Source organism: Corvus moneduloides, chromosome 9 (assembly GCF_009650955.1).
Source record: "Corvus moneduloides isolate bCorMon1 chromosome 9, bCorMon1.pri, whole genome shotgun sequence".
NCBI classification, from domain to species: Eukaryota; Metazoa; Chordata; class Aves; order Passeriformes; family Corvidae; genus Corvus; species Corvus moneduloides.
In genome coordinates, this window is record NC_045484.1 from 5,726,980 (window position 1) to 5,753,626 (window position 26,647).

At 48.0% G+C, this 26,647-nt stretch overlaps 1 long non-coding RNA gene across 1 annotated transcript in view; it reads left to right on the plus strand.

The window, feature by feature from the left end:
• LOC116448368 overlaps positions 1-25,920 on the plus strand; it is a 39,428-nt gene extending 13,508 nt beyond the window's left edge. Inside the window, exons 5-11 of the long non-coding RNA XR_004241908.1 lie at positions 13,352-13,458; positions 14,617-14,742; positions 15,083-15,167; positions 15,882-16,016; positions 19,685-19,814; positions 21,129-21,273; positions 24,185-25,920. This is a non-coding gene — a long non-coding RNA (uncharacterized LOC116448368). The remainder of the gene's footprint in view (positions 1-13,351; positions 13,459-14,616; positions 14,743-15,082; positions 15,168-15,881; positions 16,017-19,684; positions 19,815-21,128; positions 21,274-24,184) is intronic.
• Positions 25,921-26,647: the final 727 nt, after the last annotated feature.

Sequence of the window (26,647 nt, forward strand, 5' to 3'; positions counted from 1 at the left end):
CCAAGGACTGCAGAAGGGATTTGAGCCTGGAGCTCTGCGTTGCACTCTTATGAGGACCACTGGGATATGGAAATGGAGACAGAAATGCCACTCTGGCGATAGGAGGTGGAGATGAGATGGGAGCCAAGCTGGTGTCTGCCCACCATTATAACCAGTGCGTGTATTCAGACGAAGCCTGGCTCTCAGGAGCTTGGCTGGCTGCCTGAACAGCCCCATGGAGTCCCACAAGGAAGGCACTCTTGGTGGTTAAAATCTGATGGCAAAGATCATCCAAGTAATTCTTAAACAGCTATTCACGAGAGGGAGCAAAATCCTCCTGATGCTCCTTGTGCAGATGAGGAGATTACCAGTACAAATCAGCCCATCACAAATGAGCAGGTATTCCTGTCCCCTTCTCCAGCCTTAGGCCAGGGAGCTTGCCTTGCTGTGCCTCAGTTTCCCTCCTCTCCATGGAAATAAAGTCTGGGTTTCTTTATGGAGAAATGTTGGAAAAAATAAATGGTTTCAGGGTTGCAAAGGGCCTGAAGACTGCAGGTGGGAGGCATCCCTGAAAGGAGACGAAAGCAATGACAAGATACTGAGCACGGCCAAGAGTTAGGCTGGATTTATTAAAGAAAAAATGAGGGAGATGTCTGTGGTCAGCTTGATAAATCATCTCCCCCTCAAAGCTGTGTTTCTGTGTTATTGTTTGCCTGCAATGAGATCTTGACAAACTCTTCCCTGGGCTCAGGGGCTAATTGCCGAGTTCACAGAGTTGCAGATGGTCTTCCATGCTGTCATCTGAGCTGGGACTGGGCTGAACTGGCTGTAGACTAGCCATTGGGAAACCATTAATGTGTCTGTTTGGTAATGCAATACAGGGTACAGTATTTCCTTTTAAGTCCAGTAGAGCGCAAACTCTTCTATTCATTGGCAACCTTCAAAACAGGGAGAAGAGTCTATTTCTGTTTGTGTTCCTTGCGAAATCCTGTCTGTTGTGTGCAAAACGGTTTTCAGAAACCTGGTGTTGGATGGCCAGAAGATCAGGAAGGAGATGCTCTGCTTCTCCTTGCTGCAAAAGCCCAGGGAGGAGGGATAAATGTTTGTTGTCTCTGTTCCAGCAAAGCCATGACGTGGGAACTCTGGTGGCCTGCTGTGACCCTGTGACACTCTGACTACAATATTTGGGAAATCAGCTTTGACACAAGAGAGCTTTGTGAGAGAAATTGCCTGATTCCCAAAGCAGGATTTTGACTGGGAGCTGTTTAAATAGAAATCTGTCTTTCTATTTGGGAGTAGATAAAGCAGTGTAAGGAATGCTATCAGATAAATGTAGTTGGCTTATGAGGAGGAGGATTGTAGTGGGCAAATCTCTTCAGAAAATGTCTTCTGGGTTTTGGGAGGTCCTAGGGATTCCAGGACCTGCTAACCCAGTCTCTGTATTGCTGGGATAGCACCCCAGACTAGGCTGAGATGATGTTAAAAGAAGTAGTGAATTGTGGCTGCTCTTCTTGCCAGGGTTTCACCTCCAGCTGACTACAACCATGTGGAAAAGGAGATGAAGGATTTTTCCACCTCTTGTTTGAACATAAGAGTCCTGCTTTGTTGTTGCACTGAGGGCAGAAGTGTGGCTGCAGGCTAGTTACACAAATAATAACCCCACCAGAACTCCTCATAGATATGTCAAATATGCATTATATGTAAAAAACAAACAAAAAACCCCACAAAAACTCCCACCAGAAAGCCAACACACCCACAAACCAAAAAACACTTCCGAAGTAAAATAAAAAGTGAACTGCAGACACCCTAGTTCTCACCACCCCAGAAGTTCAAGTTACTGTTGGCTGGTTTTAGCTGGATACTGAAATAAAATGGTATTGGTGCTGAGAAAAGCCTCTTAAAATAAGGAGAAGGTCTAAAGCAAATTTTAAATTCCTTACTGTAAGTTTAATGCTGTCTTTAAAGGCCTGGGCAATTGACTGGAGAAACGTTGGGCTTTGTTTAACTACATTTCTTGGCAGCACTTTGACCTTTAGGTATCTCCTGGTCTTCCCAGCCAGACAGCTGTGGAGGAATGCTGCAGTTCGCAGGCTCTTAATCCCAGTATATGGAATGCCAGTCTTGAGGAGTACTGCTGGAATCTGCTGGAGGGCTGACCCGTGTTGTCCTTGTCTGCACCGCTCTGTGGCTTCGGGTCTCTTCCCTGAGAGCTTTGAAGGACACTTCTCTGCCCGGGAGTTTGTGGAGTCTGACTGAAAGGTCCCTTCTGGACCTTTCTCCTGCTGGTTTGTGCTCAGTGGTGGCACGGGAGGGATGTCACAGGGAGGCTCTGACTCCACTGAGGTCCACCAGAAGGGTGTCTCTCATCAACTTGTGGTTTTTCATGGGAGATAACTTCCCTGCTGTCCCTGTTGTCATGCAGAGCACTTGTTTTCCTTCCCACCAGTTAATTTTGCAGCCAATCCAGAGCCTGTTATGTCCCAAAGTGTGAGTGGAGGTACTGTGGGAGAAGACCTATGTGGATCAAACTCCCACTTGCTGCCATCCCTGCCTCCTCTGCTGAAAGCTGTGACCGAGCGGGTTCCCTCTCCTCAGACTCAGGCTATGAGCTAACTCAGGGGAGAGGTGTGTGCAGTCGTTTATCCTCCTCGTCGACAGATGGGATCTGACAGCTCCTTCCCTTATGCAGTCACAGACTCCACAGCTTGCATCTTTTCCCCTTTTCTGCCAGGAATAACTTTAAGGGGGGCTTTAAAAAATGGTTCATTAATGTTCTGGAAATGTTGTTTTGTGTGTGAATTGCAGGAACTATTTACAGTAACTTCTCAAATGAACCTTGAGAAAGGGGAATAATTTTGCTGTGTGCAAATTTCGCAGCTTTTTACTGCTGGGTTGTTTTTTTTTTCTTTTTCCTGACAGCATCTACATTTTAAAGTTATGGCCCAAGGCTTAAGAAACCCAGTGTCTTTTTGGACCAGGTGAATTATGAATCAGCCTTGAACTCCCTTCATAGTGCTGAGTACTAATGTGTCCGTATTGCAGAGGGCTAGTGACTTAGCCAGTGGGTTGAGCAAAGAGCAAAGAGGGGACTTAGGTCTCCAAGTGTTTAAGGCAGGGCACTATATTCATTCCCTGCTAGACAGATGGGAGACAGTGAGGCCCATGGACCTTGGAGAAATTAATGGGGCTCTCTGAGAAAAAACATCCTGCTTAGAAATGAAATGTTAGCTTCACTTCCGCGTGCTCCGTGTGGTTGCCTTTATTTTTATTGGTTCCTCATCCGTTAAAGTTGTCACCTCCTGCTGACATCCCAACTTTCTGTGTTGGGAGAAGGCTTGGTGGAAGAGCCCTTCAATGAAGCATGGGGATGTTGGCCAGTTGTACTGCTTGCATCTCATTTTAATGGGGGTCATTAACCAATTATCTGCTTAACTGAAGATACTTGCTGTAAATTTAATTAAAACTGATTATGTGAGGTGGGATTTTTCTTGGATGGGAGTTTTGGTATGATGCAAGGTGGGAGACAGATTGCCCAGGCAGAGGGCAGAGGGTCAGTGGGCAGGCAGCTGGCCTGTATGTGTGACTGGAATGGTGGGTAGCTGACAAGAGTGGGCCAGCAGCCCTCAGTTTGCAGGACCTCTTGCTGTTGGTGGTGTTTTCCATGGAATTACAATGTGGGACTGACAGAGCCGCGAGCTCTGACCTGTTGCTGGTTGGTATCTGACTCCATGGCCCCATGTGAGACCTGCAGGTTCCCACATGAAATATGGCCAGCAGATTTTATTGACTTGGGCAAGAGAAGCCAAGGCTGCTCTTTCCTGCAACTTGATAGACCTGGACTTCTGATAGCCAAGTACATATTGAGAAGTCAGGACTGATCCTGCTGCAAGGCTGTTTGGCTGAGGGGGCCATGTGCTTTGTTTAAAAGTTTTGTTAACAGGTTTAGTGCTTCTGAGGGATGCTCTGAAAGGAGTCCTGTGCAGGCTGCCCCCTGGACATGAGCACATGTGGCCACTGGTCGTGTTGGCCTCTGTTCTAGAAAGCAAAATACGATGCTGGTAATTCTGTTCATCCTGCTAAGTTTTTCTGTCTCCTAAAGAGAGGCATGACAATGTAGCAGATGTCTGATATTATTTTCTTTTAAGCCCTTAAATGCTTTGGTCTGGTCAGTTTTGTTGATCTTCCCTGACTTACATGACTTTCCTGCAGATCCTGGGTTTCTGGAGAAAGATGTGTTGGATAATGCTGCGGCCCCTCTTGTCCCCAATATCCTGAAGCTCTTTCCTACCTCTCAAACCCACCCTGCTGGCTTTGGATTTTGACTTGCATTATTTATTGTTCCCTTTACATAAGCCCCTCTGCTAAAGCCAAACCTCGTCTTGTTGAGCTTGTCTTCTTGGCAAGTCTGAATCTTACAAATATGTCCAGGTTCAGAAGAAAAACAACTGTTTAAGGATTTAGAATTCAACTGAAAGCCAAAAGGAAATACAGCATTTCATTCTGGATAATTAATAGATTTTTTGATAGAATAGCACTGATATTTTTGTTGATATTTAGTAAAAAGCGCTGTCACTGAAATGCTTCTTTCAAAATATAATTTTAATTGAATTTGAAGAAAAGGCATTTCAAGATGAGGAAAACTGAGCTGCTGGGCTCAGAAATATTGCAGCTAGACATCTTGATTTTGCAGAATTAAAATATTTCAGTGTGAAGAGCCTTCAATGTGAAGGAATCCAGAGTGATTTGAGAAGTATTTTGATGTTCCTGAATCTGCATTTTTCCCTGGTTATAGACACAGTATGTGTGTGTGTTAATGGAACATTTTTTACCTACTTCCACAGTAAATGAGTCGGTAGCACAGTCCTTTGGTGAAAAAACTTAGAATTTAAATAGACAAGCTGGCAGGTTATTTAATCTCTGGATATTTTTGCCTGCCAGCAGAAGAGTAGTTTTTCACTTGCCCAGCTCAGTCTTTGGCAGAGCAAAGAACTGAAGCTGGGTTTTCCGAGTCCTTGTCCCATGTCCCACAACAAGATCTCTGTCTTCTCTCTTTGTCTGCACTTTGTGATTTATCGCCCAAGGCTCCTGATATTATTTTTGTTCTGCTCCCTAACAGTATGATTTGAAACTTTTTATAAACAGGCCATAGCAAATGCATGTGACACACAAAAATATGGGTATTCATCAAAGCAGCACAGCTGCTCCTGAAACAATGGTGCTAAGGAAGCCCATTCATACTAATTACAGCAGCACAAAGCATTGTGTTGCTAAATTTGCTGGCAGGTCCAAAAAATGTTTTGGCTTGACCTGAAACAGTCTCTTTTGGGGAAGAAGTTTTTGGCATGTTGAAATGTTTTAGTTTCACTCGAGGAGCAGCATTTTGTTCTGAAGCAAAGGATTAGCTTCAAGTAGAAACAAAGAGTTAGAAGATGGAACTTTGGTTTTAAGTCCAAGTGAAGTTTTTTAATTTTTGTTTTGAAGGAAAGAAAGTTTTTCTCTTACCCTTGAGTTTGGTAAAAAGGCATAAGTGGGTGTTTTAATAGTGCTGGGATGGTGGTTTAGGCAGCCTGTCCTCTCCAGTCTGAACTCTTCAGCTGCCGGAGGATGGCCTGACCCTTCTGCAAGCACAAGGTAAAACCCCTCACCTGAGGGTCTGAGGTCCAGGTGACGTGTCCCTTCTCTGCTTTGGCCCCAGCCTGATGTGCTGAGCAGGTGACCCTGGTCAAGCCCAGTAGCCCTCGTGTGCAGGCGGGAGAGAACAGGGGCAATTCTTCTCCTAAATCTCACTGAGCCCAGAAGGAACAGAGTGTAATTGCACTCCGCATACCGATATTTCTGTGTACTCCTCTGTTGGCATTCCAACCGCACAATAATATTTTCCTTTCTGAAAATAGCAGACTGATTTAGTGAGATCCTTGAATGTTTAGAAAGTCTGAAAATGCATAATTAAGGTATCCAGCCAACTCCCCCTTTTGCCTTGTAATTATTGTGTGTTGATTATCACCCCGAATGACTTCCACCACCCGCTCAAGCTTAACTTTGCCCCACAGATCTGTCAAAACAGAGACGTGTGTCAACATCTCAAATTGCTATTACAACAGAGGGAACCAACTTCCTTTCCTCTTCAGATGAATCGATTTTCAATGTAATTTCACAATCATGCAGTGGGTAGAATGATTTAGTGCTGCACAGTCTCTGCCTGCCTTTGTCTTCACAATCTTACCTGCACAAACCTCCCAGTTTATCATTGGGGTTGGGTACCTAGAACAGCCCCAAACAGCTTTTGAAACTCCTAATATCCAACAGCACATCAGTAAAGCCCATTCCCAAAGCTGCTTGGAGGGAGGGGCAGTAAAAGGATGGCAGCCTCACTCCAGACACCTGAACTGAGGTGAAAAAGCAAAATGTCTCCAGCCCACAGCATCTGATGGAGCTCCAACAGGAGCTGCTTTGTTTGTGCGATAGGATGCACTCTGGAGCCCACGTGAGTTGATGGGAAAAATGCACGTCATGTTGTTTCAGTCCCTGCTTTTATTAAGCAGCCATTTGGATGACATATGGAAATTAATGTTATATTTAGGCATGTTCCTCTATGTCCATGAAGACAGTTACAAAACTATTTTTAACTCTAATACTTGTACTAATCCTCCTAAAACCCACCAAGGAGCACTAACTCTTCTCCAGCAGCAGAGGAAAAACTCAGCCTAGTCTTTAGGGGCGTATTTCTGGACAGATATTTGCCAGAATAATCTGTTGAGTTCACTCTGGTTCTGCTCTTATCTAAAGTTGCTCTGCCCTCCTTGCCAGCATCCCGCTGATTCCTTTGGCTTGCCATATCCACAACCTTGTTGTAGCAAGTCCCAGGACTTGGCAAATGCCTTGGATTGCTCATGGCTCTGGCAAGCACCAGCAGCTCTGTTGCAGATCTGTTCCAACACACATCTGTGTGGGGCTGTCCCTGTAGTGGCTGTGTCAAAATCTGGAATGCTGCTGCTCCTACATGCTCTGTATGTTGCTCCAGGTGCTTGCTCCCAGTTCCTGGGCTTGCGCATACCTACCCACAAAGGTCTCCTGAGCACACCAGATAACCAGCAGCACTTCTTTTCCCTTTAAAGAAAGACTTTCTTCCAAGCCTTTGTGCAAGGGAGAAGCCATAAAGATGGGGTTAACAGCTGACATTGTGGATCCAAGTTGCCAACAGAGATGCAAAACCACCACTGAAAGCTCTGAGATTGATTTCTTCAGGAGCTTTTGCCGAGAGGCCAGAGGCAGTGTGCCAAGATCTCCCAGGATGATGGCTCCTGTCTGGGGTATTGCAGCAGATTCCTGTTCATGACACCCTTGTTCTAACCCGCTGGAGTATTCTGTGTTCTGCGGGATGTCTGCAGAAGGATCTGTACCGTGCTTCAGGCATGGCCTCCCCCAAGGGCTGGTGTGTCACTGTAATATAATTCCTCAGCTTGATCCAGCTGGTGGGTGGGTAGGGAAGGAGTTCTCTGCTCCCTCTATAGCTCCGTTCAGCAAGTCCTTCTGCCGGGATGCCAGCCCTGCTCAGGCTCAGATAATCCAAGCGAGCAGCCTCTATTTTTGGCATTTTGTCTGTTCTTTTTTTTCTTTTCCTTTTTCCTTGGCATCTCCTGCTGCCCCACATCACCTCTAGGCCTCCCTTGGGAAGCTGCTCTGCCCATGATGGGATGCAGTACCCCATCACTGTGCTGGGCCCAGCCCTGGGGCGCAGGGATCTATGTCTGCGGAGCCCTGGAGGGGAGCATGCCCTGACACTCAGACCAATTTCTGCAGGACAAAGGAGCAGGATTGCTCCATCTCCTGGGTGAGAGTGCTTCCTGGGCAGCATTCCTTGGGAGATGTGCGTGCCTCCTCCCATGGCTGTGCTGGGCAGCTCCCTGGCCAGCGTGCGAGCAGGGATCATTACCTTGCACTCCTGCCCTGCAGTGCAGTGATGATGGCAATTTATCAGGCTATTCCCTGGTGGACTGGACTTGACCTGGATGCAAGAGTCTCAGTGCTTCCAAACAGCTCCACTCACGTGATGCCCACTCCAGCTTTCCTGGAAGGCAGGTGGATCTGGCGGGAACTGCCTGACACACCGCCATCACTGCATCATAACCTTCAGTTAGGGGAAAAAAAAAAAGAATAATAAGAAAAAAAAAAAAGAAACAGAAAGAACAGCCTTCTGCCCATGATCCCGTGGTAGCCCCAGAAATATGGGCATTAATGTCCAGAGAGCTTTCTTCTCTGGATAAGGGGGGAGTTAATGGGTTTGGATTATTTGTGGTTATCTGGATTTCAGATTGACACCATAAATATTCAAACTCTGAACCTGGCTGGATGCAGCCGCTGTTGACTTTTGTATGACCCAGCTGGAAACTTTAAATCAGCTGTCGACCTGACTTTCAAGGGAGTGAAATGCTCCAAATCCACTAGATAGCATCTCCTTGGTGTTTTATTACCTTCTGAGAACCTCACTTTGGTAGGGACCCAACTCCAGCATCCTTTCAGAAAGCAGGGCTTTATTAGCCTTGCAAAGTCATTAAACCTGCCATGTGGGAATAAGGGTGTCCTACCTTGTGGCAACACACAGGGCTTATTATATGGAACGTACATGATTAATATACAAGTGAAATGAGTCCAGATGCGAGCCTAGCATTGTGTTATTAATAGGCTTGCATAGATCTCTATCAATGGTGCTCTCTGTCTGCTGGATCACACTGGATGCTGTGCTTTCAGTGGGCTTTCTTTGGGTATTTTTTTAACCATTCCTTTGTCTTTTAAGATTGAGGTACAGGGCTTTTCTGAAGGCACTGAGTAGGTTTTGCTCCCAATGTAGAGTGTGCTGTCATTTTGGTCAACAGTCCAGGGCTGGTTTGTAAAATGCTGGGTGAGTCAGGAGTGATACATGGTGAGCAGCTGTGAGGGTGGGCCAGCAGTGCCACCTTGAAGGGCATTCTCTTTCTTGCCCAGTGACAGAACAGAGCAGCCCTCCAACACCAGATTCATCACAGCAAGCAGTGTGTTAAGCACTGTCAGCTTAATGAATGTCACAATGGCCACAGTGTTGGCAAAGGTTATGACCCTTGCTGGAGAAAGAGACCCAGACACCATTTTGGTAATTGTGTGGTGGCAGTGGGGAGAGCAGTGACATACCTGACATGTCTGACTGTTTCCTCCTCTGGAGAGCTGGTCAAAGCCTCCAGAGGGGATGCTCTGAACAGTCAGAGGTGGATGAGTTGGGGCTGGGTGTTTTGCTGGAGTACCTCTGTTGAGAGGGGACTGGCAGTGTGGCTGGAGTCAAGACCTCCAAACCTTTGTAGCCTCATGGGAGATACTAGAGAACTCTTTGCCTCTTCTTCCCTCAGTTACTAGCTGAGAGCTAACCTTTCCAAAGACATGGCTGGATTTGATTGCCCAGCTCTCAGGCTGGTCTGGGTTCACAGCAGTGTGGGGCACTCAAATACCAACATTCATGTGGTGTGAAGTGCTTTTGGGTCCACACAAAGTATGGTTTTGAAAATGCAGAGGCTGGCAAGTCCAGGCTGACAGCTTTTAGACTAACTGGTTTGATGGTCTGGACCTCTAATGTAATGGTTTATCATGTCCAACAGATTCCTGTTCCAAATTCCCTGAGGAGATCCCTAAAATAGCTGTTCAATGAATAGCTTTTCCCTGCAGCTAAGTGAGATGTGCTGGCATTTGAGAGATTTTGGCAAACCAGCCCCACAAAGGCTGAGAAAGGCTCTTAGTCCAACCTTATGGATTATCTCACACCTCCTCTGCTCCTCTGGCTGGTACTGGAAGTGAATCACAGGCAAATGGCCGGGTCTTGTAGTGACCAGTGCTCCAGGTCTTAATTCCATCCCCACCTAAGTTGTGAAGGTGTTTCTTCCTGCAGTTCCTGATGCTTCGAGATCCCTCTCTGAACAAGTCCCCAGAGACATGTGCTGTCCTGGACACCACACACACAGGGATTTGGAAGTCCCAGCATGGCCATAGACTTCCTCTCATGTCTCCAGTCCACCTGATGTCTTATCCTCCAGCCTGCAGGCAGTGGGCTCTTGTAGGGGCACCTTCCTCCAAGCTCACTCCTGATTATGAAGATGTCTGGGCTCTCTGATACAGCCTCATGTGCCTTGTGCTTTTAATACCGTGTATGAGTTGCTCTCTGCCAACTAAGATTAATTGAATATGTAAAACAATAGGTGCAAGGAATTAATACAGGGCTTTGTAATACAAGATGACTTTTATTCTAGCTTGAATACTTCACACAGCAGCTGTAAGTGCATTAGTTTTATTGATCTATATTCATAAAATTACTTAAATGTACCCTCTGGTGCTGAGTGTCAGGGATTTTCCAATGCTTGCCACTATGCATTTTTCATTAGAGGCTAGCGAAGGTAGATCCAAACTTTGACTGCCCAGGCAAGATTAATTTCATCTTGACAGCCCCAGCCAAACACAAGCAGATTGTTTTGAGAGCTGACCACTAACCATGGTCTCACACCATGTCCCCTGGAGAGGTTTCCCAGGCTCCTTCCTTTGGGCTCTCCTGCATTGTCAGCCTCTCAGTGCTGCCAGGGTACACTGGCTACCAAACACCCGGGCTCCACCAAGGCTTTTCTTCTGCATTTTGTTTTAAAGAATGAAAATGGATGAGTTCCTATATATAGCTGAAACTCTTGTATTAAAACCCTGTCTGTACCACGCATACTAAACCTGGCCCGATCTTTCAAGGTCAGATGTTTGGCAGGTGGCAACACTCTGTAGCTGGTAGAACATTTCTTCCATCCAAATGTGACTGGATTGCCTTATATTTCATCACAGTTTTTGTCACTTTTGCCCAAAAATGCTCAGTTCATTCTCTTGCCCTTCCCTAGTGAGCAATTACAAAGAGGGGGAAAAAAAGAGGAAAAAGAACATCTTAAATTCTGGTGAAAAGCCTTCTCAAGTTTTTCTTTTAATGGTGTTTGATGGTAATCACTAGCCAAAGGAAACTGTACTTTTTTAGTTTATCAAAAACGTAGGATGAAAAGAACTAAGCTTCCCAGAGAAAAATGAAATGTGATGGGTTTTAATGGTTAGAGTTGAGGCAGGTGGAAAGGCAGCTTTTCCACAGGTTTGTCATGAGATTGGGCGAGGGATGGGAGCTCTTGTATCCCCCCTTTCCTGCACTGGTTTGCTTGTTAAGGTCACGGGGAGTCTCTGGTGTCTGGTAAGAGGCTGAGATCACACTGCAGCCCTTGCTCAAGGGAGGACACTAAGAAGGTGTCTGTCCTTTAGCTGACAGCCTAGTGAAACTAAAACTCTCTGAGTTTTCTGTCTCTGCTAAATTGGGTTAAAATTAGCTGACAGGTTCCAAAGCAATTGAAACACACAAACCTACGGTGTAATTGCATAAGCCACTTTCCTTGGGAAGCTAAAAAGCACCAGCATGTTTTACAGCACTTATTATAACAACTATTTTGTGATTCAGTGTTCATGGCACTGTCTCAATGTGAACTTGAGGAGGGCTGGAGGGGTACAGAGACCATGGGCCTCTTTGGGAGGATGTATGTGGATGCGTGCCTGCTGTAGCAGGAAAGCCTTTGGGATTTGGGATCCCAGCCCTGCAGAGATGCTCTTATCAACCCTGCTGGTGAGGCTGTGCCTGTTGCCACCTAAATCCTCCTCCAAACCCGCCCTGGTTCCCCTGTTTTCTCTTTGGGGCTGGAGGAAGAAGCTCTCAGGGGATGCTGTTGCCTCTGTGCTGTGTTGCCTTAGGGCTGCTGCTTTCCCATGAGAGGGTTACATCTCCAACTCTCATCCTTTCAGGATCAGGGAGTGGGATCTCCTCTGGGCCTTGCAGCAAGGAAGTGCTTCCTGGTTCCTTGTCCTGTCCCAGCTGACAGTGGCTGAAAATCTGTCCCTGGTGAAGTCTGTGCCTCTGGGGTGGAGCAGGGGCACGGTTGCTCCCAGCCTTGCTGTGCAGGTAGCCCTCAGGTGTGTCTGCTCCCCTCAGGTGTGTCCTGTGCTCCAGAGCAAGGGCAGAGCCTTGCTCTACAGTGTGGAGGGAGATTGCCTCTGGTGGCCTCTTCCACCACTCTGTGGGGACTTGGAGGGGGATCTTTGCTTTTATATTATTATTTCTTTATTTATTAATAAATGGAGGGCATAGGATGGAATATAGCCCTGGCACCACCTTCTCTCCATGTCTCAGCATCCTCCCCGCAGCGGGGCTGGAGGGTGGGTTTGGGCTGGGAGATGGAACTGAGCTGGGCATCCCATCGCTCTCCTGGTCCAGAGCCTTGCCCTCGCCTTGCCGGGGCCAGTTGCCCCCCAGCCCGGGGTGCCAGCACCCAGAGCCTGCTTGGCGCTCAGAGCAGGTGGCTGTGGCGGCGGGTTCGTGAACTTGGCTATGTTTTATAGCCACTAGAGGGGGGTCAGAGACTGCTGGCTTGGGCTGCCGGCAGCAGGGTAGCCCGGCTGGGGGGCTCGGGCTGAGCCCCACCTGGGCGGGCAGCCTTTCCCTGGCCCTCGGCGTGTTTCCAGCGTCTTTCCCAGCCTCAGTGGGATCTCCTTTGGGAAGGACAGTGCTGCAAGCCAGGACGTGCTGTCTGCATCTGCTCCACTTTCTCCTCATGGGAATGTGGCCATATGAGCAGGGAGTGCTGGGTTAGCAGGGAGTTGAGCTGGGGAGTCCCTCTAGCCCACAGAGGGTTTGTCAGCTCAGCTGCAGTAGCACTTTGTAACTTGGGAGCCAGCTGTTGTCCCAAAAAGTCTTCTCTTGCTCACACATGAGCCTGAAACCACCTGAGGCAGCTCTGGGCAAGACCCCATCAGCTCTTCTGGCCCTTGGGTGGACATCCTTCCATCAGGCTGTGCTCCTCCATGTCCCAGCAGGGAGCATGTCCCGTGGCTCTGCAGTTGACATCCCAGTGTCAGTCTGGGTGCCCAGCCCAGGGTATGTGGTTTCAGCCGTTGGTAAAGGGGGGCACTGAGATCTGCCCAGGAACATCAGGCCATAGGGATCACTGGAGCAATTTCAGCTGGCTGGGAGCAAGTCTGTTTATCGTCTCAAACCAGGCATTCGAGGTGCTCAATTTCCTTTGCTGGCAAAGCCCAGAGCAGTGTTTTGTGCCAAGATGAGAAGAGATGTTCAGAACACTTTTATAGCTCGTTGTTTTCCCCCGTGGGCCCCTAGATGTGATTTTTCTAAAGGGGGAGGAAGTGCTGGATTTTCCATTTCAAGGTGCTGCTCTGCAAATTCTGAGTGATATGAGACATAACACTTGCAGATTTCTCATGGACATCTTGGCAAGACTCAGACAACTTCTGAAGAGAGAGAAAAGGATGAAAAGAGCTTGATTGCCTTTTGCAGAGCCTGGCATAGCATCGAGAGGGACTTCTCTTCCCAGGAGCAATACCCCTCTGCTGCTGTCACATGGTGGATATTCATGGTGGCTCTGGAGCAGGATGCAAAAGCAGGTAACTCGATGGCATCAAACTGACATTCTAAGGTCCCCCATACTTGTTGCTGAGAGCACCCAGTCCCTAACACATCACGGGAGCAGCCTGTTCTCCATGTCACTGGGCAGTGATGGGGCCTGGTTGCATTAATGGATGGGAGGGATTTGGCCTCTCTACCCCTTGGCCTCCCCACAGCTTCAGGATCGTTTTAAGTGCAAAGCTGTGGATTATAAATTATACAGCATTTATAATCAGGAAAACATCTGCTGAGTGCTCTTTCCAGTGGACAGGGCCAGCCAGAGGCTCCAGGACACGACGCGTAGTGGTTGCACCAATCGCCACCTGTCTGCTCCTATAATCGAGTTGATTTTTTACGATCTTGACATCAGCTTTCAAGATGCATGATCTATGTGTTTATTTAGCTGTCTTTCCTGGCGTCCCTTAGTTTTGAACTCCTGTAAATCCTCCCACAGTTGGATTTCTGCACTTTTCAGAGATTACATTTCCTGACAGTACATTTCTCCTTCCCCCTCACTGCGTTGACAGCTCAGGCGAGGCTCCAGGGACTGAAGTGTTCAAACCTGGCTCTGGAAAGCTGAGGTCTGACACAGAGTGGGTCTAACTTTCCAGGGCCAAGGAACTGGTACCAGTGTAAGCAGGAGAGGTGACCCAAATGTGCTGCTTTGAGGTTGAAGTCCCCCTCCAGGTTCAAAATTGATCCAGGGGCTGTGTCAACCTCCAGGACTTGTCCATGTGTGGCCTCTGTGAGAGGACCTGCTCAAGTCATGTCTCCAGGCCAGAAAGGTAAGTGGACTTGATGTGGCCAGAATAGCAACTTTTTATTAAATAGCCTAAATTCTGGCTGGTGGGCACAGAGTTTTGCAGTTCTGTTTGTTTGGGTCCCTGTGGCCCTTGTTCACGGATGTTCTCATTTCAACAGGAGTTAACCCAGTCAAGAGCTTCCAGGGGGTCCCAGTTCCAATGATTCCCAGAAGGATCTCATTATAAATGCCCTCATTTTTCACAAAACCATGTCACTTTTGTCCTCTTCTTTTGGGAAAGTACATCTAGTGCTGAACTCCACCAGCTTCCAGATGTTTACAGATGGCTGAATACTTGCATGCTACTGGGAAAGAACATGCAGCAGCCTTTGCTTTTTGTGCTTTTTTCTTCCAGCAAAACAGGTATTGTTGAGCAGAGCTATAGCCAAGAAACCTCTGAAATCTGTGGGATGCTTCCTACAACCCATAGTCTCTGACTTCAGCAACTGGGAATATATCTCCATGGAAAACTGTGTGAGTGGTAAGAGTTTAACCTGGGCTGGTCTGGCTTTCCAGGTGTGGTTTGCAACCAGCCTCCCTTTCCCAGCCTGTCCAAGCACCTTTTATTCACTCCTTGTCCACTTTAGTCCCCTCTGGCCTTTTTCTTATCCCCTTCATGGGGCTCTTCTGCCTGGTCCTCAGCCATTGTGCTGCCTGCCACAGTCCCTCCTTTCTCTGCTCCTTTTGAGAAGGAGGAGGGGAGACTTCCAGGATCCAGAGCCATCCTGGCTCTGCCCCATGTTGTGCCTATGTCACTTGATCCCTGACTCTCTCCCCAAACTTCTCAGCCACCAGTGACATGTGAATTAATTTATTTACAGCTTTAATACCTCTAGAAGGAGTGTTCTGCTTGACTGCATGCTGAAGGCTTCCCCATCTCTTGAAGAGGATACCTGGCTCTGGCAGGTACCATGCCTGATATTTTTCTGAAGCCAATGTGAACTTGTCCCAGGTACAAATTCATCTTTAAAGTCCTTGCACTTGTGCTTGGATCAAGTGGCATTCCTACCCACTGCTAACCCTGCTTCTGAGCTCCTCTGCTGCCTGCAGCAGCACTCAGAGGTGTCCACATAAAAAGGATTTGAATGTTCTGTGTAACTCAGGACATAATTTCCCAGCTCTGTTACGCGGCCCCAGTTGTACCTGCTGTTTCACTCATCCCTCAGTGGGAATGGTGATGGCTCCCGCTCAGTGGCGCCATTTTAAATGTCCAGCAGGAACAAAGCTCCTGATAAAGGTCCAGTTTTCCATGGGTTTGGTCTAAAACCTACAAGTTTTTACCCACTAAAGATCTGTCTGGACAGCTGAACATATATATAGGTGACATCACACCTGTATGTGTATGACAATGTCACTCTTGCTGCATCCTCATGCTGTCACCTGGCAGCAGCATGCTTTGATGGTTTTTGGGGCCACAGCTGAGAAAGCCACAGAGGCAGACAGCATGTCCTAAACCAATGTCTCTGACTGGCTTCTTTTTCTCATCCTTCCCAACATGGTCCTCACTGCCAGGTCCTCTCAGCCATCCTTGTCCAGTAGAGACGAGAAGAATTGATGACTTACTATGGCATAATTTACCCCTCTGCATAATGAGATGCTAAAGGCTCTCTTTTACACTAGGCTGGAGAGTTGCCTTTATGGACATCCTGAAGTCTTGGGCTTGAATGGAAACCCATATCCTACTAGGAGAAGATTGGATATACCTCATCATCACTTGTGCATATTTTTGCCAGCCAGGCAATTGCAGAAAAATAGGTGAGGAAAGATTGATCTGTAGGGATTAATTTTATGGGCTTGTGTGGAATCCACCTCCCATCATTTACCAACAGGTTAGCCGATGTCCTTATCATTCCCTTCATCCTGGCAGGGAATAACCTGCCAAATGAGCTGTCCCTTTATAAGGGTGTTATCATGTAGAACAGCAAAGCGGATTTGCACCTCTGATGGCTCCATGGTTATTTATATGGCATTAATGCCTTACTGAAGCCTGGGTCTTGTTATGTTGCTCCTTGGGAGAGAGATCTTCCTCTGCTAAATTGCTCCAGGTGGGACAGGGAATGGAAATGTACTGGGAGCAAACAGGTTTCATGGTCAGGCAGCCGCAGGTTGAGAGCAGATCCCACCATACCAGACGGCCTTTATCACACATAATTGAAGTCATGTTTGCCCCTACAGGGCTGCTTGGACTGCAAAAAGGCTGTTGTGATCTGCCCATGTTGCACATGTATGCTCCTGTAAAAAGTGACTTAGATGGAGCTTGATCCTACAGTGAATTCCCATTGTCCCCACCCCATTTTCTGTGTGGTTCAGTGACCACCATGTTTGGTGCAGGGCTGATGAGCCTTGCCCAGCCCAGCTCTCACCTTCAGCCTGTGCCTTCCCATTTCATTTAGACTGGAAAGCACCTTCCTTGGAAACTCTCTCTGCTACCAAGAGCTGGTGACATGGCTTGCTAATGGTGTCACAGTCAGACTTTGCCCTCTAGGTCTCATCTTTGGAGCCAGTGCCCTTATTAGAAATACAATCCTTCTCTTCCCCCATATTTTTTTTTTAAAGTATCACTGAAAACTAAGGCACAGAGAAATGGAGCCCTTTGCCCAAGGTCATTAACCAGCTGCAGAGTCTGGAGTAAGAGAGCCTTGATTTCCTGGCTTTGTGTCACAAGTGTGAACAGCTCCTTACTCTGATGACAGTGAGGGCTTTACAGTAAGGAAGGGGGGGAAAAAAGCCATATTTCAACATGCTTCTTTCTCTGTCCCTGAGTGCATTCCCTAGGGTGAGAGTGAAGTCAAGAGGCTGCTGTGAAAGGGTTATAGCTGACCTCTAATCACAACCGATTAATGATAGCCCCAGGGAGCGAAAGCCCTTGAGCTGCCAGGAAGGAGGTGAGCATGGAAAAGCAGAGAAGTTTTAAATGCGGCAGCCAGAGTCCAAAGTAGAACAACAGCCGAGGAAACAGCTGTGCCTGGACACAGTGCAGGAATGGAGGGGATTCATTCATTGCCAGCAGTTTAGATCCAACCCTTCAGTCTGCTCCGACCAGACTTGTTGCTCTGAATCAGCTGGTGATAATTTGGGGCTTTTTAATTTGTTTGTTCAAACTAAGCAAAAAAATTTGCTGTGAGGGTGGGTTAGTATTTAGCTGCAAGCAGAGCACAGCAACATTGTGTGAGGGTGAGGAACACTTGTCAAACCAGGGAAACTGAGGCAGAACACCAGGATGGAGTGAGCAGAGCCAGGACCAGGAGGAACACCTGCTTCTCCTCGCACCACCAGGCATCCAGCTTTGTGCTGGGCTCAGCAGAAATCTTGCCTTAATGTAATTAAAGGATGAGCAGAGGTGGCTGCAAGAGGCTGTTTATGAGTGCAGAGGAGGGCATGCCAGGAAGACACTCCATTCCCCGATCAGAGCTGCTGCACGGGAGCACAACCCTGGACAAGGATGTGCATGGCTCAGATGCTCTCCAGCTTTCCAGCTCCTCCATGAAGGTCTGAGAGCAAATTGGCTGCTAATGCAGACAGGAGCTGGCTGGACTCAGCACTCCTGCACTACAGACTGCGGGATGGATGAGGAAACCCATGCTCCTACTCCAACAGGTCCAACCCTGCTTGTTAGACCTGGTCAATAGTTTCCTGTCAAAAGCAATTCTCTGACAAACAGATGTTGATTTTTTTTTTTTTTTTCCTGCCAGAGCAGAATTTTTCTCTGAACATGTCAATTTTCAGCCAAATTTCTTGCTTTTGGTGCTTGGTGCTTCTTTTTCCTCCTTGCTTAAAAAACAATAGTGAAAACAGGGTTGTCAGCTCTCAAAGTCTGAATCTGAAGGTTCAAGCCAGCAAGGTCTCCAAGTGTATTTTTGATTTTATGCCAAAAAAAAAAAAAAAAAAAAAAGAGGAATGGAAGAAGGTTTTAAGAACTGGTTGTCACGGTAGAAAAACATGTTAAAGAATGTCAGGAAAATTTCTGGAGGCCTGGTATCTGTAAGACTCTTTTCTGGCTTGTAGTTGTGAGTCTGAGGTTGGTTCAGGTGGAGTAGAGCTTGTGATTCTTGAGGTAGTCCTGTGGAGGGCCAGGAGTTGCACTTTGATGATCCTTGTGGATCCCTTCCAATTCAGGATATTCTATGATTCTATGAGCTTGAGGACAGGGATGGTGGCAGCCCAGCTCCGGTGGCATCCAAAGGTTTCTGTTAGTGTGTCCCACTCCCTGTGCAGGTCATGAGGCCTGCTGTGTCTTCTGTGCTTGGTCAGCTCAATGGGCAAAGCTCGTGCTCAACATTGAACACAACAGCTCCTTAATATAACAAAAAATGGGCTGTCTGGAGAAATGCTGCCTTCTTTGGGAAGCTTTGGGTAGAGTCTCTGCTCTGAGACAGCCTGGCTGGCAGAGGTGATGGGGAGGTGCTGTCCCACTGTGAAGGAAAACAGTGATGATTTTTGTCCTTCCCTGGCCCACTGGGTGTCTGTCCACCTGGTGCTGTGTGAACATCTGTGATGTCTCTGGCAGCACCATGGTTTCAAGAGTTGATGCTCTGGCTCACTGATTCTGGAGCTACACATGGATGTAGCTATGACCTGCACAAAGGAGGACCACACTGGGACCCAGAGGCTGGAGGGTGCCTTGCTCTGTGAGGATGCACAGAGGTGAGGGAGACCTGAGGGGACAAGCTGGCCCCAGGCTTGACAAAGCTTTTGGGTGTTGCCTGAGTTAATGCAGGGAGCGAGGGCGCCTCTTGTTTGTATTTATGCATGCAAAGAAGTGCCTGCTGGGGAAGGAGTGGAAGGCTTGTGATTTATCATTGCTCTGTAATGGGTGCCTTGCTTCTAGTGAAAGAGGTCAACATCCCTAAGAGATACCAAACCCCCTCCGTATTAATGTCCTGTTACAGCTAATGGCTTGGGGTAGGGCAAGCAGGTCTTACAAGGAAGGCATTAAAGAACAGCGCTACTTGGAAGGGAAGCCAAAGAATTTACAGCAATATTTACACAGAGGCTCTCCCCAGAGATAAGGAGGTACACAGTCGGCTTGGGAGATAAGCACAGCTGTGGGACGAGGCAATGCAGGCACTGTTTGTGCATCCTGAAGTTCAAGGGGATCAGAAGCCAGAGCTGTGTGGCGCAAGAGAGGGGGATGCGAGGAGGACCACACACACCACCTGGGACCTGGCCTCTGGGAGGTACAGATGTTGTGTTTGCTCAGTGGCTTGCAGTGAGAAATGAGGTCAGTACTGCTCCCTCAGGTTCCTAGACCTGAGCTCCAAACCTGGGCTTGAAGGTGTGGATTATTACAACTTAATGAGTGCAATGTCCTGTCCTGGTGAAGATGTGGAGATCTGCCCCAGGTTAATGTCCCTGGCAGCCACCATCTGTCCTGTCCACCACACACTTTGGGAGCTGCAGGTTGACAGTTGTTTCTCCAGCAGGTCCTGCTAGTGCATCCCAGCTTCATCTCCAACAGCCCTGTCTTGACTCCACATGGCCATGTTCTGTGGAGCTCCAGGGACACATCTGACAGCCCAAAGGGAAAAGGCAAACCTCTACATTTCATTTGAGGTGAGATACAATTCCTAGACAAGCATGTGTTCCAGGACACAGGTTGTAAAAGGTCACCCAACCTGGGGAGCAAGTAAGAAACTTTACCTCTTTCCTGTCCAGGTGATGTTGCAGTCAGGTCTCCCCTCCTTAGTTTTTAGCTCCATTTTTCCACCTTTCCTGTTGGCTCTGAGAGACATGCAGTGCATCTGCATTCGGTTGTCCCTCTGTTGTGCTGGCTGAAGATCTCTCAGACCATTCTCTGCCTTGTCCAGCCACTTGCTGCCAGATAAGCCAAAATCTCACATCCTCATCCAGCCAAATCTCCTGACCCAAACCTGGCTGAAGACAAAAGGAATTTCACTTGGTTTTTTCCTCATTGACAGCACCAGGGTTTGGATTTAGTCATGTGGAGAAACCAAATAAGCCCTGTGTATAAGCCCTAACAAGACAGCCCAGCCTGCTCCATGCCCCCCTCCTGCATCAACCAGACACTTCCCCGTGCCTCCCCTCTCGCTCCTGGTTTCTTTATGTGCTGAAATCACCCATGGCCACCACGTCATCCTGTGCTAGACCACATCTCCACCATCCTCCCCGGCCCCTAATAGCACTCGGCCACCAGTTTCTGAGCACTCCATCCATCATTTGACTAGCACATTATTTATTTACCATGGGGGAGAGAAAGGAGTTGGGTTGTCTGGAGAATGTATTAAATTTTCATTTGTTCTCATTGATTCCTGAAAGGAAATTGCTGAGTTATGCCATCAGGTTGGACAATACGGAGAGCAGCTACTAGAGGGGGTTACTGGGTGTGAAATAGGGGCAGAGTTAAGGTTGTTTTGAACATTAGGTGGAAGTTACTGTGACCATTTAGCTGAGCAACCCGATGAAATGTGTTGTCTGCTTCCCTCAGTCTCTGCTGTAGCTGCTTGCCCAGACTCTTCCCAGTTTCTCCTGCCATATGGGACACACGTGGTGCTGTTTCCTCCTGGCTGCTGGGTGAGGAGCTCTCGCTCACAGGTTTCCCCACTGACTCTGAAGCACCGTGCGTGTGCGTGGGAGCAGCTTCTGGCAAGGGCTCTTTCCCCGTCTGCAGGAGATGCTTGGCCTCTTCCAGCTCATCCCAGTTGGTTTGGAGACAGTTGCCTGACATATTTCTTCTCCAGGCATGTCTGGGCTCTCTCCCCCTGAATTTCTGCTGTGGTAGTTAGCACGTTATTTATGGCAATTTTTTCCTATTTTTTTAGTATGTACTAATATTGTAGGTTGCTCAAGAATACTGGCTTTTCCATAGGGTTCCTTGTCATCCAAAAGCTGTTCATTTTTCTTTCCCAGCCAGAACTGGCATCCCAGCCAACAGTGATGATTATGGTTCAGGTTTTCCATGCTTTGAATGATTATTGTTCAGGTTTTCCATGCTTCGAAGCCCACCAAGGACTGACTTGGAGTCTCAGCTGAGGACTGGCTCATATTACTTCATGTAAGTTCCATTTTCTAACCAAGTTAAACTAAAAGTGTTGTCTGAACCCCATCAAGACACCAGGGTTGCCCTAACTTTTGGAGCAAGTCTTTAGTGAAAATGTTGAAATCTCATCTGAACACGATGGAGAAGAAATTCTCCTTAGTGCAAAGTCTCATGGCTGGGATTTTTGAGGACAGACACTGTTTTCTGGGTTAAAATGGCCACCTGTGTCTCATGCTGCCTGAGGACTGTGGGCTGGGGAAGTCCCCACATCTCTGAGGAGGTCACCTCCATTTCTGGCCCCTCTGACCCTGCTTGCTGCTTCAGGTCACAGTAAACCCTTAATTCAGGGAACCACAATGTAAAAGTGGAATGTTTTTACTGGGGTTTTATTTTTGCAGTCTGGAGCATAATCAGGGGTCCTTGGGTTTCTGTGGGAGTTGAAAGAAAGGACAGAGCAAACTGGCACTGTTCCCAGTCCAAAATGTTTTCACTAATTGCATGCAACCTTCCTTACAGGAGAGAGAGGCTGCAAATACCACCGGCAGTTTAATTACCACTGCTGGTTCACATTGATTTTATTTATGCTGCTCCCGGTGCTGCATGTGAGCAGCGTGTGTGTGTGTGCAAGGTGGGAGTGGGATGTGCAGGGAATCATGGATGGCTTGAGGAAGGGAGCTAAGGAACTTGTGTGTGTTTATTTGGGGGTGTGGAGTCTTTCCAAGGAGCCCTGAGGTATTCAGCAGCCGTACCCCAACACCCATCGGTGGTGTGGATTGGGAAGGGACTGTGTGAAGCTGAACACAGGTATAGGAGATACATGTCGGGGTGAGACCCCTGGATTCCCAGGCCTGATTCCCAGAACTACTGGGCTTAGCCACCACCCTGACTTAGCTCCGAGCCCCGTGATGGATCAGTTCCCATTGCTGTCCTTCCCCTCCTTGAACAAAATGTGCTTCCTCCCCATCCCGAAGGGGGGGAGAGAGCGGCATGGGAGGAATCCAACGTGAGCAGGCTGATGGCTGCTGTCCCAGTGCAGGCTCAGCAAATGGGGCTTGTGATGGATGAATGTGCAGGGCAAGAAGTAATAAAATGGGCCCCAGTCATGTAATCTTCCATTAAAATGAAATGCATACCAGAAATGAGGCATTTCTGCAGCTTGTACCATCTCCCACGGAAGATCATGAATAAAAGAGGCAAGTGTACTGTTGACAGATGCCGGCATGCATAAAGGACAGTTCCTATAAAGGCAAAGCCCCAGCTAACAGATGGACTAAAGATGTGAGATGCAGGAAGATTTACCAGTCTAAATAATTCAAGGGAATGTCGTATGGGGAGGCAGTGCTGGAGAGGGGAGTCAGCAGAAGGTACAGATGGAAAGGCAGGCCAGGCCTTTCCCACAAACCCATTATGAACATCACTTGTCTGAGTGACAGTATGTTGCACAAGGCACCAGCAGAGATGGGTGGATTTGCCTCCAGCACTCCTTCTGCAAGGTCAGGAGTAGAGGTAATCTCAATGGTTGCAACTATTTGAGGTTTGCCTCCTGTAAGGCCGCTTTCTCCAGCCTTTCTCCTCTCCCACCTCTTCTGCTCTATCCCTTCTTCACCTGCTGCTGGGCAAAATGGGAACACAGAAATGTTTCTGCAGCCATGAGCAGAGGGTAGAGGTGGCAAAGGCATTCAGTGCTCCCATTGCTCTTCTCTGCCTTGCTCAGGTCCCTGGACATCCTTTGGACTTGGAAGGGGCCTGGGGGCCAGTGCTGGGTGCCCTGTGCCCATTGAGGGGCACTGGTGGGGCATTTGGTGCCTTTACGTTGCTTGGTGAAGAGACGTGGCTGCTATGTGATGTTTCTGTGCCCTGGTGATGACAGCTGGAAAAATTTTGTGAATCTCCCTGGCCATTAATAGGAAGTATGAGAAGGGCTGGCTGAAGCAGTGCAGTGTGTTGGGAGGGTTTTTGCAACACGGGATGCAGGGATAAGCTGGTGTAGGAAGTGGCACAGAGGATGGGGCATCGAGGTGGCTGACAGCAGGGCAGGGGATGCCCAGGGCCCCTCTCCCACTGCTCCCTGGGAGCCTGGGGTTGGCTTGGTGAATATGAGACATTTTGGTAGAAGAGGGAGGATAAAGGGCAAGATGCAGAGGGTTAGATAGAAGTCAGTGGCAGCTGCTTGGCAGAGATTGTGCATGCTCTCCGCTCGGAGAGGACGCCTTCCCCGGGCTCGTCAGCCGTCTGCAGCACGGCGATTAATCATTGGTGTCAGAATCCCTAATCCTATTCAATGGAAAACAAACAGCACGGAATCCAGCCCTGTGCTGAGCCCAAGCAATTAGCATGTTTACATGGACTGGGGAAGCTCAACAAAGAGCGGCCAACAGGGGCCACGGGAAATGAACCCTTGTCAGCCCCTAATGTTCCGACTGCCTGGGATCCCCAGGCTCTGACTCAGGTCCAGGCTTGGAAATGTGGCTCAAAGCAGTTGAATGCAGCTACTTGCCACCAAAACATGATTTTTCTCGATTAGGGCTCAGGTGCGCGTGAGTGTGGGCAGCTGCTGAAGTGGGGGGATGTGTCTGGTATGGATGGTCAGCTGGGGAAACAGGATCTGGAGGAGATGAGGGATTTGCTCCTGCTTAGGCTTTGAATTAGTTGCAAAAGTAGCAGCCAAAGCCTTTGCAACACCAGCAAACACAGCCCTGATGCCAACCCCTTGTCCCCATTCCTCCTGCACCTCTCAGGCCCTCACTGCTGGAGCAGGATTGGGCTCTTCAGGGCCAGGGATGTGCAGGACCAACATCCCTGGTGGGCTGGACCCCACACAGGGGGCTCAGGTCTCTCACATGGGCTTCAAGGAGGTTTGAGAGGTGGGTTGCAAGGAAAGACACAGGACTAATGAGACATATCTGACCCGTGTGTGTGTCCCCAGGGCCTTGCAGCAGCCATCTCAGATGAAAAAAATTCCCAAAACCAAGAGCAACAAAAAGCTTCCTCAAAGTGGATGGAGGAGTCCAAGGCATGGACAGCCCTTCCTGAGCATCTCTGCCCTGCTCTGGATTATTTAACTGGGTTCTGCAAACACAACTTCAAACAGCAAACAGCAAAACAAGGGGAGTGAGACATAACCTTTTTTTCTGCAGGACCTGCCTGAAGCTGGGTGACAATGTGGGTACATTGGCAATGGAAAAAAAGTTTATGTTTTAAGCTTCACGTGACCTCTGGAGCTTCTGGGCTTTGGAAGGTGGGAGTGAGACAATCCTCACAAGCACTCAATACCTGTCAAAGTGAAGGGGCTTTCCTGGGTACGCAGCTTTCCCCCTTCCTTCCCAGAAGTGTATCTGATTTTTGGGGGTGGAAAAAAAGAGGATTGATTCAAATAAAAATGTATTTGTATGAGAAAAATTATTTCCTTCCATGAGTAAACACATAGTTTGAGGCAAATTTACGGCTTTGGCCTGGTCATTAATATCTGGTTGTCAAAAAGTATTGGTTTGAACAAAAATATGTTGTAATAAAAATGCATTGTTTTGAAGAAATTTATTGTCCCCATGAAAACCTATTCAATTCAGAAAGATATGTTGATTTCAATGAAAATCTATTTGTTTTAAGAGACAGAGAGAGGGAAGTTGCACTTAGCCGAGAATCAGGGGCTTCTCTCGGTACAGGTCTCCCTGCAGTCCCTTGGCTATTAGGATGGGGAAAGCTGGAAAATCAACAACTGGGCGGCAAAGGAAACCTGTAGGTCTTGCCTGTGCTCAGTGACCATCCTCCCAGCTGGAGAAAAGTGCCCAGCTCCCCTAGGGTAAGGAGGGGACATGGTTGTCTCCATCCTTATGGATTGGATGGCTTCTCCCACAAACAGCTTTTCTCACTCTGCAAATCTAATGTTTAGGTGACTTTCAAAGGTCCTTTCCAACCCAAAGTGATCTCTGATTCACCAGCGCGGATCCCAGCAAGTGGCTGCTCATGTGAACCCACCTCCAGCTGGAAAGGTGCACCTCTTGTAGGTGACCAGGGACCTTCATCTTCTGCTTCCTGTCTTGAGCCACACGTGAACAGCAATGAAGCAAATGGCTTCATTTGTTTTATTCAGTCTAGAAACAACTTCCTAACTTGATGTGTAGGAATGTGTGTCGGTGAGATGGCTGTGTCCACACTGCTACCCATAATACTTCCCCTTTGGTGTGGTGGCACAAGGAAAGGGCCCCTTTTGTCTCAGGGCAGCTTTATGGTGTGTCTTTGTGGTTCTCCCAGCCCTGCTCCAAGATGGGACTGAGGTTTGCTATCCTGCCTAAGCCTCTTTCCTTGCCAGCAGGGACTGGATGAAATTCACCCTGAGCTCCAAAGCCCTAATGCTGCCTTAGCTGGGATTATGAGAGAAGCCACCGTGGTATCACCTGAAATCCACCTCCCGGTGCCTCCCGTTTAAAACAATCAGCAGATGTTTGCAGTGGGCTTTTTCTTTCATTATGCTCCAACTCTGCTATTTAATCAGCTTCTTTCTTCCTCTGTTTGTACAACGTATCACTTGCCCATATTAAAGGGGGGGAAGGGAAGGTGCGAGATAAAAAAAAAATAAAATAAAATTGCCTACCCAAGAAATGTCACTGCCATGGTATTATCCCCTCCCTGCCAACACATGCACGGGTTCTGGTGTCAATGGAAAGGTTGCCTCTGATTAATATTAATAAAGAATTAGAGCTGTGTTTGTCATGATCACCTCGTTTGGTATTGCTCTGTGTGGCAGGTGAAAGCAGGGGAAGGAAGGGAAGAGGTCTGCACAGCATTCATTAATCATTTCATCACGAAGGAGTTCAAAGCAGAGGCCGGCCTTAACAAGGGCTGCAGGCAGGGATGGGACTGTGTTTATTCAGATGTGCCTCCTTATGTCCCTGACCTCCTGCCCCGTCAGCTGGTGTGGGCCTCCAAAACTAAGATGCTCTTCTAGGATCCAGGGCTTCCTACCCCTAAATGGGGCTGCCCTTGTCTTGTCTAGGTCAAGGTGATGTCACGTGAAAGTCTGACATAGGTCCACTATTGGTATCTATTCATCAGTTAAAAAATTACTCCTCAAGAGATCCTTGTTTCCCCTTTGAGTCAAGAAGATTATTAAAGAGTGGTGAGACCATCCTTTGAGAAGCTGTGTGATGGTAAACTTCCTTCTGCATGCTGGGACTCCTCAGAAGAACAGCTCCTCAGGGCAGGTGAGCAGTGGCCAGGAACTGAGAGACAATTATGAAACACGGTGGTCTCCGGGAACTCTTGGAGTAAGCCCTAGGAAGCCATGTTCCATCTCCAAGGCAAGACAGTAGGGATACATTTGAATTTAAGATGTACCCCTCAGAGGGTTCCTTGTCCTTCTAAAAGATGGTTCCTCCCATCATAAAATAGG